Here is a 15,743-nt window from a genome sequence, read left to right as displayed (position 1 = left end):
ACTTTTCCTCTATCTTCTTAGTTCAGTACCAGGGTGGGGTGGGGAGGTGGCTTGTGAATTAAACTGACAAAAGACAGATTGGCAAGAGAAAAAAGTTTATTTCCATGTGCAATGTGCAGACAGGAGGGAATGCTGTGTGATAAGTCATTCAAAGGGGGTGGTTAGAATTGGGGGCTTATATGCTTTAGTAGGGAAAGGGCAGGGGTGGAGGAGAAAAGGCTGTTATGGGAAGAGCAAATAGGTTTCTTTAGGAAAGAGACAAATGGGTTTTTAGGAGAACAAATGGGAGATATGTTTGTGATGTTTGTTTATGTAGGTTTGAGTCAACTTTCTGTCTTCTTCATGGCTGAAACTTCCTGGGAGAGGGCATTTATGGTGGGTTTACTCTTGGTCTCTCTCCTGGGAGTAGACCCACCCTGAAGATGCAATTTATGGCAGCCTCGTTTCCAAAAGTTGCTGCTTTTAGATAGATAAGGGAATCTCTGAGAAGGCTTCTTTCTGCATCTGTTGATTCTCAGTTGCCTTCAGCTCCAAATAATCCTTATGTCAAAGGGGCATATTTTGGCATATCTTAATACCCTCAGTATTATTCAGAATTTTGTGATTTGAGCAATTGAATGAAATCCATTTGGAAATGTTCAAATGGTTTTTGAGGCAGGGGTGCTTTATAGCTTTTCCTGGGTTATGATAATGACAGATAAGGCAAGATTTGGCCACCTGCCTTGAGTAAAATTTCCTCACCAATATTTTTGTAAAGTTTTAACAAATAATTTATTACCATTGTGGATAATTTCACAGAGAAAGCAGTAAGGGTCTGGAGATGGACTCTGGCAGCATTAAGCAGGCGTCTTGGCAATGCCGATGCCCAGTATATATTTGACAGGTTTTTTTTCATGGAAAGACATTTTATTTTAAATATAGCAGTGTGTACAGGTCATTTCCAAGCTCCCAATCTATCCCTTCCCTGCTCTGTTCCCCCCTGGTAACCATAAGTTCGTTCTCTAAATCTGTTTCTGTTTATATTTGACAGTTTTGAGATGGCCATTATTTCTTTTCTTCTGAGGGGGCCAATTTTCATATTTGAATAAACCTTTCAGGATTCATGAAATCAGATTCAGCAAGTGCCTTTAGAATACCTATGGTAGCAAAACCAGAAAGGACTGCTTGTTTTACATAATAGTCAGCTAGGAAATTCCCCTTTGCTTTAAAAGTACAGTAAGTCTCCTACATATGATCCTTCAAGTTGCAAACTTTCAAAGATGCAAACTTGGTTTCGCATGTCCAATCACGTAAGTTCGTTCACGTGTCTGGTGTACATTGTCACGCATATGCATCCTCTACAAGTGGTTGTGCTTTTGTGTACTTTACTGTACAGTACTGTATAGAGTACAGCAGTACTCTATATTTCAAACCCAGGATGTCCGGAAGCAAGCATAAAAGCAGTGGTGATGTGGCTAGTACAGTACTACCCAGACATCACTGGGTCCTTTTTTCAAGAGGGTGGATAGAATTGAATCCAGCAAGGAACCAGAACCTGTGCCATCAATGTCAGGTGTGAGTGAAATTGCAGCTTGCCTTCCGTCTCCTATTGCTGACGATCCTTCAGCTCTACCATCTCCCACCTCCTCTCCCTCCTCCAGTCAGTATTTCTTCTTGCCTGTTCCCTCGATGCCAGCCCCTGGATGCCAGCTGTTGTACTGTGCTACTGTACTTTTCAAGGTTCTGTACTGTAAGATTAAAATTGTCTTCTTTGGGCTTCCCTGGTGGCGCAGTGGTTGAGAGTCCGCCTACCGATGCAGGGAACACGGGTTCGTGCCCCGGTCTGGGAAGATCCCACATGCTGCGGAGCGGCTGGGCCTGTGAGCCATGGCCGCTGAGCCTGCGCGTCCGGAGCCTGTGCTCGGCAACGGGAGAGGCCACAACAGTGAGAGGCCCGCGTACCGCAAAAAACAAAAACAAAAATGTCTTCTTTATTTTTTTTGTGTGTTTTTCTTTTCTGTTTTTTTTTTTTTTTTTTTTTGGCCGCGTTGGGTCTTTTGTTGCTGCGTGCAGGCTTTCACTAGTTGCAGCCAGCGGTGGCTTCTCCTGTTGTGGAGCATGGGCTCTAGGTGCACAGGCTCAGTAGTTGTGGCTCAGGGGCTTAGTTGCTCTGCAGCATGTGGGATCTTCCTGGATCAGGGCTCAAACCCATGTCCCCTGAATTGGCAGGCGGATTCTTAACCACTGCGCCACCAGGGAAGTCCTGTGTTTGTTTTTTATGTATAATTTTTGTGAAAAGTATTATAAACCTATTACAATACAGTACTATATAGCCGATTGTGTTCATTGGGTATGAAGGCTAACTTTGTTGGACTTACGAACAAATTAGACTTACAAACACCCTCTCAGAACAGACCTCGTCCTCATGTAGGGGACTTACTGTATTATCTTTTTTTAAAAATAAATTTATTTATTTATTTTTATTATTTATTTTTGGCTGCATTGGGTCTTTGTTGCTGCGTGCGGGCTTTCTCTAGTTGCCGCAAACGAGGGCTACTCTTCGTTGCGGTGCGCAGGCTTCTCATTGCAGGGGCTTCTCATTGCAGTGGCTTCTCTTGTTGCGGAGCACAGGCTCTAGATGCGTGGGCTTCAGTAGTTGTGGCACGCAGGCTCAGCAGTTGTAGCTCGTGGGCTCTAGAGCTCAGGCTCAGTAGTTGTGGTGAACAGGCTTAGTTGCTCTGCGGCATGTGGGATCTTCCTGGAACAGGGATCAAACCCATGTCCCCCTGCATTGGCAGGCAGATTCTTAACCACTGTGCCACCAGGGAAGTCCCTACTGTATTATCTTTAGAAGTAACTTCTTTTATAACTGATACTTCAGTTGGATGTTGTATTGTCTCCAACAAATGATTACATTTCTTCCACTTTATATGGAGTGGCTGAAGAAGTTAGAAAACCTCTTTGTTTCCATAATGTACTAAAATCATGAACATCTTCAAAGATATATCTATTAGTACAGATGTGTACTCTTAAATCTTTAGCAAAATGACATGCTTGTGATGTAGCTGTCATTCAGCTATTTGAGTGGAGTGAGCTGTAGGCAAAGGAGCAACTTTAATAGCAGAATATTCAGAAGTTATAACGTAGCCAGCACAAAATATGCCCTGTTTATTCTTAAGATATGAGCCATCAACAAACATCATATCAGGGTTGTCTAGGGCAGTGGTTCTCCACCTTTAGTTTGCCTCGGAATCATCTGGAGGACTTAGTAAACCACGGGTTGGTGGGCGCCACTCCTGGAGTTTCTGATTCAGAAGATCTGGAGTGGGCCCCAAAATTGCATTTCTAAATAGTACCAGATGATACTGGGGACCACACTTTGAGAACCACTGCTGTAAAGGACCATTAGTGAGGTCAGGATGAAGAAGACGTCGAGTTTAAATGGTTGCTAGACAGTCATGAGATTCAGTCATTCTGCAGAGGAAGTAGGACACCAGCATTTAGATTAGAGCAACATTGAACAGTTTTGCGTGAAGCAGACCTTAGAAGAATTTCATAGGAGGCAATGTGACTAGCTGCGAAATGTTGGGTGTTGTTCTGAAGTGGTAAGGCTTCTACCCCTAGGGAATCCTTAGGGTGAGGGAGAGGCTAAGGAGATGTCTGCTGTAGCTTCCAGCAGTCTAGCTGATGCTCTACACCATGGAAACAAGGCAGATGAGCCTTGACCACAGGGGCCAGAGATGTAAGTGATATTCTTATGATAGCCCCTGATTTTTGATGAAGTTTGCTTTCATGGGAAGAGCTTAGCACAGTTAGGAATGCCCAAAGTTAGGCTTGCTCAAGACTTGCTTAGGGGAAGAAAAGGCCTGCTGTTATCTTGAATCCCCAAAGCAGGAGCTCTGGGACATTGGCCTTATACAACTCATCAGTAGTTGAGGTCTAGCAATAGCTCCTGACTACAAGATATGTCTTCAGCAGTTGTCTTTTCTGAAGAGCAGGGTTTCTTCTAGTATTCTAATTATTAGAGTCTAATAAAAGTGTATTAGCTGGTACTGATTCATGATAATATTAACCAAACAATAATATGGATGTATTTTCTATCTTTCAGTAATACCAAATCTATCTGATGAATGAATGGAAGAGATGCCATATATACAGATACTTCATATATATGAGGTATATTTTATTATACTTTGCCTTACATTTAGCAGAGGATATTATACACAGTTCCAAACTCTTTTCTATAGACTTCTATTTTTTGAAATTGGCCAGCAGTATAGTGGTTCATTTTATTTGATTTACTTCTTTTAAAAATCTCTTCCCTCAGTTCCACACAGCTGTACCTTACCCTTCTGTCATCATGCCTGTTTCTAACAACCCACTTTTAGGTCATTGCTTCTAATCTGCTGTAGGAAGGAATTAGACAAACAAGCTCGTTAGTAAGTGTTGTGTGTGGGGAAGAATTCCAAGACCGAACGAGGGCCCAGGGCAATGAAACAGTTCAGCTTTAGAGCATGGGCCTTTGTGGATGTGGCTGTCAGACCAACATCCCTGGAGGCCATCTCTGTGAATGTAAATTCTACCAGAGTCTTGTGCAAGGTCCTTGTCTGGGTATATCAAAGAAACACATGACTCTCTGGATTCTTGGGAACTCAGTCTAATGTGGGATAGTAAATCCTCTTAAGAACAAGGCAACATATCACACATTCATCACATATGCAATGGTTCAGCACTGAAGGAACACATCATAAAGATTTCCTGGAAGAGATATGTATGGAATCAATTTTCCTTTGAAGAAATGACAACTAAGCTTTGGTGATATCAGGAAAGGTAAAATCACGACTCTTGTACAGATATAAAAATAAACACATGCTAAAGAATTAATTTTACTCCTATTAAACAGAACCAGAGCCTGATGGTAGTTAAAGCAGTAAAAACATACTTTATTCAGGAACTGTTGCATTAGGGGAAAAGAAACCTCAGTATAGATCTGGGCTCAATTGTGAATACATCAAAGACAGCTGTGGATTTATAGCCTAGGAGCAGAATGAGGGGGGTCAGTGGATGGAAAATTACTAAGAGGAAACATCAAGGAGATTTTTGCTAAACCGACCTAACGGGATTCTTGCTGGAGGCAGGCCAGGGCCATGAGATCTCAAGGGTGGGGGATTCTCTCTGTAATGACTTAGCAGGATTCTTGCTATAACGGGGCTATGCAAGCCCTTCAAGGATGCTGGGCCAACATCAAGGCCTAGCTAAGAAGATGGCTCAGGGAAGCCTGACCAAAGTTTGGTCAAGGAGAGTCTTTGTCACTTCTACAGTATGAGAGAACCAGGCAGATGTTATAACCCGTTCAAAGGAAAAGTCAAACCAGCATAGATTTATATGAAGTAAAAGACTGTTGAGATGAATTGCAAATGTCTCCCCAAATGGAAAAATCATGGTTTTTCCATTTTGGAGGAAGGGAGCTAATTAGAATTACTACCAAACAAGACAGCATTTACATATCTACCAGTTACATATAGCTTGCAAAGAATTGCAAAGTAGCTCAAAGGCAATGAACAGGGCTAGAATCACATAAGGAGAACCCTGGGCAGGCATGCTGTAAATGATGCAGAGTTTCTCATTGAAACACAAATATTTCTCTGCAAGGCTTCTGGCAAGGTGAATGGTGGGGTGAAAAGCAAAGAAGTTAAAGAATAGGAATGCAGGAAGGGTAAGGAAGTCACAAAATGTTAACTAACCCCTTTGGTTGGACTTGCAATATGATCAGCAGGAGGCACAATGATTTCTTTCCCTGGTTTGAAAGAGAAGGTTTGATTTCAGCTTCTCTAAATCTTTGTTAAAAAAATGAGATATAGTTGATTTCCAATATTATATTCATTTCAGGTGTACCACATAGTGATTCGAAATTTTTATAGATTATACTCCATTTAAAGTTATTGTAAAATATTGGCTATATTTTCTGTGCTCTACAATATATCCTTGTAGCTTATTTATTTATACATAGTGATTTATACAGAGTCTCTAAATCTTTAATGCGTGGAGTTCCAGTGTGTGCATATTTGATCCTAATGGCTTGAGGATTCCTATCAGCTGATTCCAGCTGCTTCTAGTTCCTGTGGCTACAGACTGTTTCACTGGGTCTTCTCTGAAGTTGTTCATTATGAGGTTTGTTGAAAACTTTTGAAAGCTTGGAACTGAATGGGGGATGGAGAAAAACAGGAGATGAGAAATTTGATATATTTTATCTTTCTGTGTTGGCTTTTATTTTTGAAATAACTTTGTACTCCTTTTCAATTTTCCCCTCAGGACAGTTTTTCCTCTGCACACTCTTTTTCTTAATCATTTTAATGGCTACAACTTTGCTCTGGTGAATCAAAAGGAGTGGCCAGAGTTTCATGAACCACCTGCTGGAACTGAGGGACCAAGTTACCGAGGAGGGGTGGCTGCTAGGGGGGGATAATAAGGTGAGAAGAGGAATGTGGATACAGGTAAGCATGGTGGGAGGCAAGGGGGAGTGAGGGGAGACATAAAAGACAAGAGAGCTAGGAGAGCTCATCATGACAAATGGTTTAGCATGGAAGGTGCTTCTGCTGTTTTCTCAAACTCCATCAACTAAACTATTCAATATGCCAAGGTGCCAAATTATGGGGTAGCATGTCCTGATCCCCATCACAGTCAAGAAACTTCATTCCTCTTTTTATTAAGAAATATTTTTCATTAAAAATAATCTTTATATTTTCTTCTACTATAGAATCCCCACAGAAACCTTAGGCTTTATAGGATTTGAAGGGATATTTATGCACACTCATTGGGTCATTTTAAAAAAAGAGACATAATTGACATACAACAGTGTGTATGTTTAGGGTGTACAATGTATTGATTTGATACATTTATATATTGTAATGTGATTAACACCATAGCATCAGTTGACACCTCTCTCACATCAATAATTATCATTTCTTTTTTGTGATGAGAACATTTAAGATCAGTCTCCTAGCAATTTTTTAAAATAAATTTATTTATTCATTTATTTAATTTTTGGCTGCATTGGGTCTTCACTGCTGCACGCGGTTTTTCTCTAGTTGCGGCGAGCGGGGGCTACTCTTTGTTGCAGTGTGCAGGCTTCTCATTGTGGTGGCTTTTTATGGAGCACAGGCTCGAGGCTTGTGGGCTTCAGTAGTAGTGGCACACGGGCTTCTGTAGTTGTGGCTCGTGGGCTTTAGAGCACAAGCTCAGTAGTTGTGGCGCACGGGCTTAGTTGCTCCGTGGCATGTGGGATCTTCCCGGACCAGGGCTCAAACTCCTGTCCCCTGCATTGGCAGGCGGATTCTTAACCACTGCACCACCAGGGAAGCCCTGTCCTAGCAACTTGAAGTATATAATACAGTATTGTTGACTATAATCACTATGGCTGTACATTAGACCTCCAGAATTTATTCATCTCCTAGTTACAACTTTGTACCCTTTGACCAACTTCTCCCCAGTTCCCCCACCTCCCAGCCCCTGGTAACCACCATTCTACTCTCTGTTTCTACAAGTTTGGCTTTTTTAGAGTCCACATATAAGTGAAATCATACAGTATATATCTTTCTCTGTCTGACTTATTTCACTTAGCATAATATCCTCAAGGTCCATCCATGTTGTTGCAAATGGCAAGATCTCCTTCATTATTATGACTGAATAATATTCCATTATATTGAAGGGGAGCAGAATATGCCACCCCAGAATGTGCCATGTTGTGGATTATTTTGAGCTGAAGGTGATCAAGACCCAGCAGACTCAAGAATGTCTTTTGCCTCTCTCTTAACTGCCTAAAAGGATTTAGATAGGAGATCTGGTCCAAAAAGAGAGCTATTATCAGAGATAAGTTTTTATCTGAAAGACTTACCCGCATGGCAGGGCAAACATCTGCTCTTCTTATCATCCTGTGAATTGCCCTCCTCCCCTTTGAAGTCCCTTTGAGTGCCTATCCCATTCCTTAGCTCAGGATGGCATATAAGCCTCAATTGCCTGTCTGCCTTTGGACCTCATTTTTTGTGGGGCTCCTGTATGTATGAGATTAAATTTGCTTTTTCCCTGTTAATCTGTCTTATGTCCAATTTAACTATTAGACCAGTCAAAGAAACTAGAAGGGTAGGAGGAAAAATTTTTTTCCATCCTGACAGTATATATATCACATTTTTATCCATTCATCTATTGATGGGCAGTTAGGTTGTTTCCATATATTGGCTATTGTGAATGATGCAATAAACATGACAGTGTAGCTGTCTTTTCGATATCCTATTTTCATTTCCTTCAGGCACATACTCATGAGTGGGATTGCTAGATCTTAGAGTAGCTCTAATTTTAATTTTCTGAGGAACCTTCATACTATTTTCTATTGTGGAATGGTGGCCGTACCATCAACAGTGCACAAGAGTTCCCTTTTTGCCATATCCTCACCAATACTTGTTTTCTCTTGTCTTGTTAAGGGTAGCCATCCTAACAGGCACGAAGCAATATCTTATTGTGGTTTTGATTTGCATTTCCCTGATGATTAGATGTTGAGCATCTTCTCATATACCTATTGGCTATCTCGATGACTTCCTTGGAAAAATGTCTATTCTGTTCTTCTGCCCATTTTAATTAAAAAAATTTTTTTTCTTCTGCCCATTTTTAAATTGGATTTTTTTTGTTATTGAGTTGTGTGAGTTCTTTACATATTTTGGATATTATCCCTTATCAGATATATGGCTTGCAAATATTTTCTCCTATTCCATAGTTTTCCTGGGTCATTTCTGGTTAGATGACATTTCTCCTTTCTTTTTTGTGAGTAGAGCAGGAAGCAACATGGACCTAAGATATAAAGCCAGAGGCTCAAATGCTACATTTGTGTCTCCAGCTCCATTTAGACCATGGTCACAGAGTGCCCTTGGAGTTCAGATGACACCTGATAAATACTGTGGTCAGCTTTAGTTTGAGCTCAGAAGTGACAAAGACTCTTTCCGTAATCAAACTTTAGCAGGCTCCTCTGAGACCTCTTTTCAACTAGGCCTTGTCCTTGGGCCCTGTCTTCTGCCTACCTTGTCCAGTTGTAGCAAAAATCCTACCAAATCAGTTTAAAGAGAATCCCCTCATCCTTGATATCTGATCACCCTGGCTTGCCTTCAGTAAGAATCCTGTAGAGTTGGTTTAGCAAGAATCCTCCTACCCTTGATGTCTCCTCTTAGTAGTTTTCCATTCACTGACCCCTCATTCTGCCCATTGCTATAAATCCCCACTTGTCCTCATTGTATTCAGAGTTGAGCCCTATCTCTCTTCCCTACTGTGAAAGTCTTGACACTTGATGGAGTCCAGAATAAGCCACTGTGGCATTAAAATTATTTTGAGAAGAAGGCAATTGAGATCCTGAAATCTCTTATCTGCCTAAAAGCAGAGCCTCCCCAAAGAACTAAATTGTCGTAAATCCTCTTTCCGGAGGCAACCAGGGAAGACTGACTCTTATCATCAGAGATGAGAAGCCTCCGCATCGCACATAAACAGATATTTTACAAAACTACCATATCTCCCATCTGTTCTTCTAAGGGCCCATTTATCTTTCCAAAAACTTATTTGTTTTCCCTTAAGTTCTCTTCTTCTCCTCCTTTTCCCTATTAAGATGGTACATAAACCCCAAATTCTAAATGCCTCCTTGAATCACATTTTTCTGTGAATTCCTGTAAATATGTACATGAATAAAAATCTGTCTTTTCTCTTGGTAATCTGTTGTAGGGGAGGGAAAATATCTGTTTCTTCTACCCATCCTAGGTTCATTGGCTGGGGTCCTGCAAATTAGACTGACAAAAGACAGATTAACAAGAGAAAATCAGACAGGTTTATTAATGCCTGCATTGTGCATATATGCATGGAAATAGTGCTGAGATACCCACACGAATAAAGGCTCCTCCCCACCTTTCAGGAGCTTCAGCTGTAGGGAAGACAGACCCACACCCACAAAGAAATTAATTTCATTGCATTAAAGTCTAAATAAGAAAAAGATTTGTACAGGATTTTCAGCCAAGGTTCTTAAAGGAGGTGACACTTATGATCGACAGGTTAATAAAATAGAAAGGAAAGAACATTCTAGAAGGAAAGTCATAAAGTGTTGGAGGAAAGAAACAGCATCAGTTCTCCAAAGCCCTGGCTGATTCTACTTTGCCAAACCATGTATACATTTCAATTTTGGGGTGAACATGCAGAAGGTGATCTGTAGCTCTCAGAACCTTGGAGAAGAAAGAAAATTCTGCAAAGTTTGAGGGCTCTTGGATTTTAAATTCAGTGCCAAGCCAGTCTATCTGCAACATACTCGCTCTACTAGGAGAAGAAAAGCATCATGGCTAAGAAATGGAGCTAGAACTGCACCAGACAGTTCTCAGGTGGAATAGTCACAGATGTGTCTGCTTTCACATCTACATGGTACATGACTCATTACTTCAGGGTGAGAGGCTACTGCACATAAGTGCAGCTGATAGTGAATCTGGACCTGCCCCAGCAGACTGTGTAGACAGTTACATTTTGGGGGATGATGTGGTATGTTTTGAGTGGAGTGAAGAAAGAAGAAAGGGAGGTATTTTGTTAACTGTTAAATATCCTGAATAGTCAATGTTTCTAGTCATTATTCTCTAATTTTCTTATTGATAAAATTTAATAATAGCCAACATATATGTATTATCACATTTATTATAAAAGACATCAGGAACAATAGTAACAATTTTTAAAAGGCATATTTGTTTTTATTTATTTATTTGCCCTTTTCCCTATTTCTTTTTTTTAATTCTATTTTTTTATTGAATTATAGTTGATTTACAATGTTGTGCCAATCTCTGCTGTATGGCAAAGTGACTCAGTTATACACATATAGACATTCTTTTTTATATTCTTTTCCATTATGGTTAATCCCAGGAGATTGGATATAGTTCCCTGTGGTATACAGTAGGACCTTGTCGTTTACCCATTCTAAATGTAACGGTTTGCATCTACCACCCCCAAACTCCCAGTTTATCCCTCTCCCTCCCTCCCATCCCCCTTGGCAACCACAAGTCTGTTCTCTATGTCTGTGAGTCTGTTTTGTAGAGAGGTTCATTTGTGTCATATTTTAGATTCCACATATAAGTAATATCATATGGTATTTGTCTTTCTCTTTCTGACTTACTTCACTTAGTATGATAATCTCTAGTTGCATCCATGTTGCTGCAAATGGCATTATTTCATTCATTTTTTATGGCCGAGTAGTATTCCATTGTATATATATGTACCACATCTTCTATCCATTCATCTGTTGATGGACATTTAGGTTGTTTCCATGGTTTGGCTATTGTGAATAGTGCTGCTATGAACATAGGGGTGCATGTATCTTTTTGAATTATAGTTTTGCCTGGATATATGCCCAGGAGTGGGATTGCTAGATCATATGGTAGTTCTATTTTTAGTTTTCTGAGGAACCTCCATACTGTTTTCCATATTGGCTGTACCAACTTACATTCCCACCAACAGTGTATGAGGGTTCTAAAAGATGTATTTGTAAGCTCATGTTAATGATGTTACTCTCATTATTTTGCCACTGTTCAATATAGGAAGTTTCTTTCCTTTTTTTTTTTCGCCATTAATGCACCCACATTTTATAGTATTACAGTATGAGGTTTTTGATTTATTTTTATAAATTTATTTATTTTTTGGCTGCGTTGGGTCTTCATTGCTGTGCACAGGCTTTCTCTAGTTGTGGCGAGTGGGGGCTACTCTTCGTGTAGTGCACAGGCTTCTCATTGCGGTGGCTTCTTTGTTGCAGAGCATGGGCTCTAGGTGTGTGGGCTTCAGTAGCTGTGGCACATGGGCTCAGTAGTTGTGGCTTGCAGGCTCTAGAGCGCAGGCTCAGTAGTTGTGGTGCATGGGCTCAGTTGCTCTGCAGCATGTGGTATGTTCCCAGACCAGGGCTTGAACCCGTGTCCCCTGCATTGGCAGGCAGATTCTTAAACACTGCGCCACCAGGGAAGTCCTAGGAAGTTTCTTGATAAACTTTTCTTAAAAAAAAAAAGAAAGGAAAGAATATTCTAGAAGGAAAGTCATAAACAAAGACTTGGAGGAAATAAACAGCATGGTGTATAGGGAGAATTACGAAGAATCTAGTACAGCCACTAAAATAAATCACAGAGAAGGGAGTTCCTGGAAATGGTTGTGAAAGGTTTATCTGGCTATACTGTGGAGGAGAGATTTACGGGGGCCATGCTTGTTATCCTTCGTGTATTACCCTACACTCACTTTATGCTTTTTCTCTGCCTTGCTCTGTGCCCAAAAGATTAAGCCCTCACAGACTGCATCCCTTAGACTCTCTGAGTTCCAGTTATCTATAACTGCATAGCAAACCACCCCAAACCTAGTGACATAAAGTGATCACAATTATTTATTATCTCTCACACATCAGGGGTATGACTGGGCTTGGTTAGGCAGTTGTCAGTTGGGGATCTCTCATGTGGTTCCAGGCAGATGGCTGACTGTTTCTGGAGTCATCTTGAAGGCTTCCTCACTTACTTATCTGGTGGTTGTACTGGCTGCCAGCTGGGACCTCTGCAGGGGCACACATGGCCTATCTAGGTGGCTTGGGCTTCCCCATAGCATGGCTATGTCCCAAGGGTAAGCATTCTAAGAGAGAGAGCCAGGCAGAGGCTGTGTTGCCTTTTATGGCCTAGCTTTAGAAATTATGTGGCATTACTCCCACCACATTCTGTTTGCTAGAGGTGAGTCATTAAGTCCAGCCCATATTTAAGTGGAGGAAAATTAGATTTCACCCCTTGATGAGAGGACTGCAAAAGAATTTGAAGATTTTTTTTTAAACCACTATGTCCTCTGACTTCTGCTTGATTTTGGACAATGTATGTATGTGTGTGTGTGTGGGGGGGATGGGTGAGTGGGAAGAAGTGGGCACCAGCAGATCAGAGTGTGGTTAGAGAGAGAGAGTTTGTGGGTATTTATCTGTCCCCCACCACCCCTCCCTCCATGACTGGCTGTGGATCCGTCCGTGGTTGTGGTTCTCTACCTACAGCCACTGCTCCTGTCTGCTTGGCCCTTCTTCTACTACCTTGGTTCTCACTGGGTTCCAGAAACACCTCTTCCTCCCCTTGCCCTTTCACATCTAGGGATGGTAATGGCTTCTCCCTGTTGCTATTCCCCAGATGTCTCATCACCCTTAATTGGCTCCTTTTAAACTCTGCTAAAATCTCTGTGAGTGGCCCATTCATTCAAGTCTTTCTATTTAAACACTCTGAACAAACTATCTTTTTTATTGCCATGAAGCTGACTAAATCCAGGGGCCAAAATGGAGGTAGAGAGACTAGTTGGGAGGATGTTATAACAGTACAAGTGAGAGATGATAAAGGCCTGAGAGTAATGGAAGGACTCTAGATGGACTATTGAGGTAAATTTTTTAGAACTTTGTGACAGATTATAGATTATAGGGACTAGGTAGTATAAATCAAATCTATAAGGGGTCAATGTCAAGAGGAGAAGATAGAAGACTAGGACAGATCAGGCAGTTACCAGAGGTCAATGTTTTGGAGGTCACAGGGCAGAGATGATGACCCCAGGAGCCAGAGATGCCCACATAAGCACTGATCCTAAGCCAGAGGTATTTGACTCAGTCTCGTCGTCTTGTTAGAAGAAATATAAGAATGAAATGAACTAAAGTCACACAAAAAGCTCTACAATATCGTAAAGCACTATATATGTGTGAAATGCAATGGAAGTTAATGTTACGATTAAAATAATTATTGTAATTCTTTCTGGGTATTTGTATATCTAGATTAATAAATCTTGATCATTTACAGAAGGGAATTTGAACTCGATTGAGGAAGTGATAGAAATAGTATTCCCCCATGGTTCTTTTGTTTAAACTGGAGAGATTCTCTAATTTACAATCCCCTCTTTCCCAGAATGCTCATTTTTTAGTATCTGTGTCTACTCATTGTCATTACATACTGTTCTTTGTCTTTAAGGAAGGGAACAAAAACAAAAACACAGATGATGCTCCACAATCGTGTTAGTGTCTTTGCAATTTCTAAATCTCATTCAGTGGGGTGGATGCTGCCTCTGAGTGACAGTAAATAAGCCACTTGACAGGGTACTAAGGAGGAGCTATAGGTTGGTCCAAAGTGAACTACCAAGCAGATAATGCAGAGATGAATAATCCAGTTAAAATGCTCAATCCTTATATTTTTAATCATGGTAAAATATATATAACATAAAATTTACTATCTCAACTAGTTTTAAGTGTACAGTTAAGTACAGTACTTCCCTCTTAGAACTGCTTTTGCTGCATCCCATAGGTTTTGGGTCGGTGTGTCTCCATTGTCATTTGTTTCTAGGTATTTTTTTATTTCCTCTTTGATTTCTTCAGTGATCACTTCATTATTAAGTAGTGTATTGTTTAGCCTCCATGTGTTTGTATTTTTTACAGATTTTTCCCTGTAACTGATATCTAATCTCATAGCATTGTGGTCGGAAAAGATACTTGATACGATTTCAATTTTGTTAAATTTACCAAGGCTTGATTTGTGACCCAAGATATGATCTATGCTGGAGAATGTTCCATGAGCCCTTGAGAAGAAAGTGTTTTCTGTTGATTTTGGATGGAATGTCCTATAAATATCAATTAAGTCCATCTTGTTTAATGTATCACTTAAAGCTTGTGTTTCCTTATTTATTTTCATTTTGCGTCACCTGTCCACTGGTGAAAGTGGGGTGCTAAAGTCCCCTACTATGATTGTGTTACTGTTGATTTCCCGTTTTATGGCTGTTAGCATTTGCCTAATGTATTGAGGTGCTCCTATGTTGGGTGCATAAATATTTACAATTGTTATATCTTCTTCTTGGATTGATCCCTTGATCATTATGTAGTGTTCTTCTTTGTCTCTTGTAATAGTCTATATTTTAAAGTCTATTTTGTCTGATATGAGCATTGCTACTCCAGCTTTCTTTTGATTTCCATTTGCATGGAATATCTTTTTCCATCCCCTCACTTTCAGTCTACATGTGTCCTTAGGTCTGAAGTGGGTCTCCTGTAGACAGCATATATATGGGTCTTGTTTTTGTATCCACTCAGCCAGACTATGTATTTTGGTTGGAGCATTTAATCCATTTACATTTAAGGTAATTATTGATATGTACGTTCCTATTACCATTTTCTTAATTGTTTTGGGTTTGTTTTTGTAGGTCTTTTCCTTCTCTTGTGTTTCTTGCCTAGAGAAGTTCCTTTAGCATTTGTTGTAAAGCTGGTTTGGTGGCGCTGAATTCTCTTAGCTTTTGCTTGTCTGTAAAGGTTTTAATTTCTCCATCAAATCTGAATGAGATCCTTGCTGGGTAGAGTAATCTTGGTTGTAGGTTTTTCTCCTTCATCACTTTAAATATGTCCTGCCACCCCCTTCTGGCTTGCAGAGTTTCTGCTGAAAGATCAGCTGTTAACCTTATGGGGATTCTCTTATGTGTTATTTGTTGTTTTTCCCTTGCTGCTTTTAATATGTTTTCTTTGTATTTAATTTTTGGTAGTTTGATTAATATGTGTCTTGGCATGTTTCTCCTTGGATTTATCCTCTATGGGACTCTCTGTGCTTCCTGGACTTGATTGACTATTTCCTTTCCTATATTAGGGAAGTATTCAACTATAATCTCTTCAAACAACTATAATCTCTTCAAATATTTTCTCAGTCCCTTTCTTTTTCTCTTCTTCTTCTGGGACCCCTATAATTCGAATG

This window comes from Tursiops truncatus, chromosome X, assembly GCF_011762595.2.
Source record: "Tursiops truncatus isolate mTurTru1 chromosome X, mTurTru1.mat.Y, whole genome shotgun sequence".
In the NCBI taxonomy this organism is placed as follows: Eukaryota; Metazoa; Chordata; class Mammalia; order Artiodactyla; family Delphinidae; genus Tursiops; species Tursiops truncatus.
The sequence above is the reverse complement of the archived record's forward strand: the minus strand, read 5'-3'. Positions refer to the sequence as shown.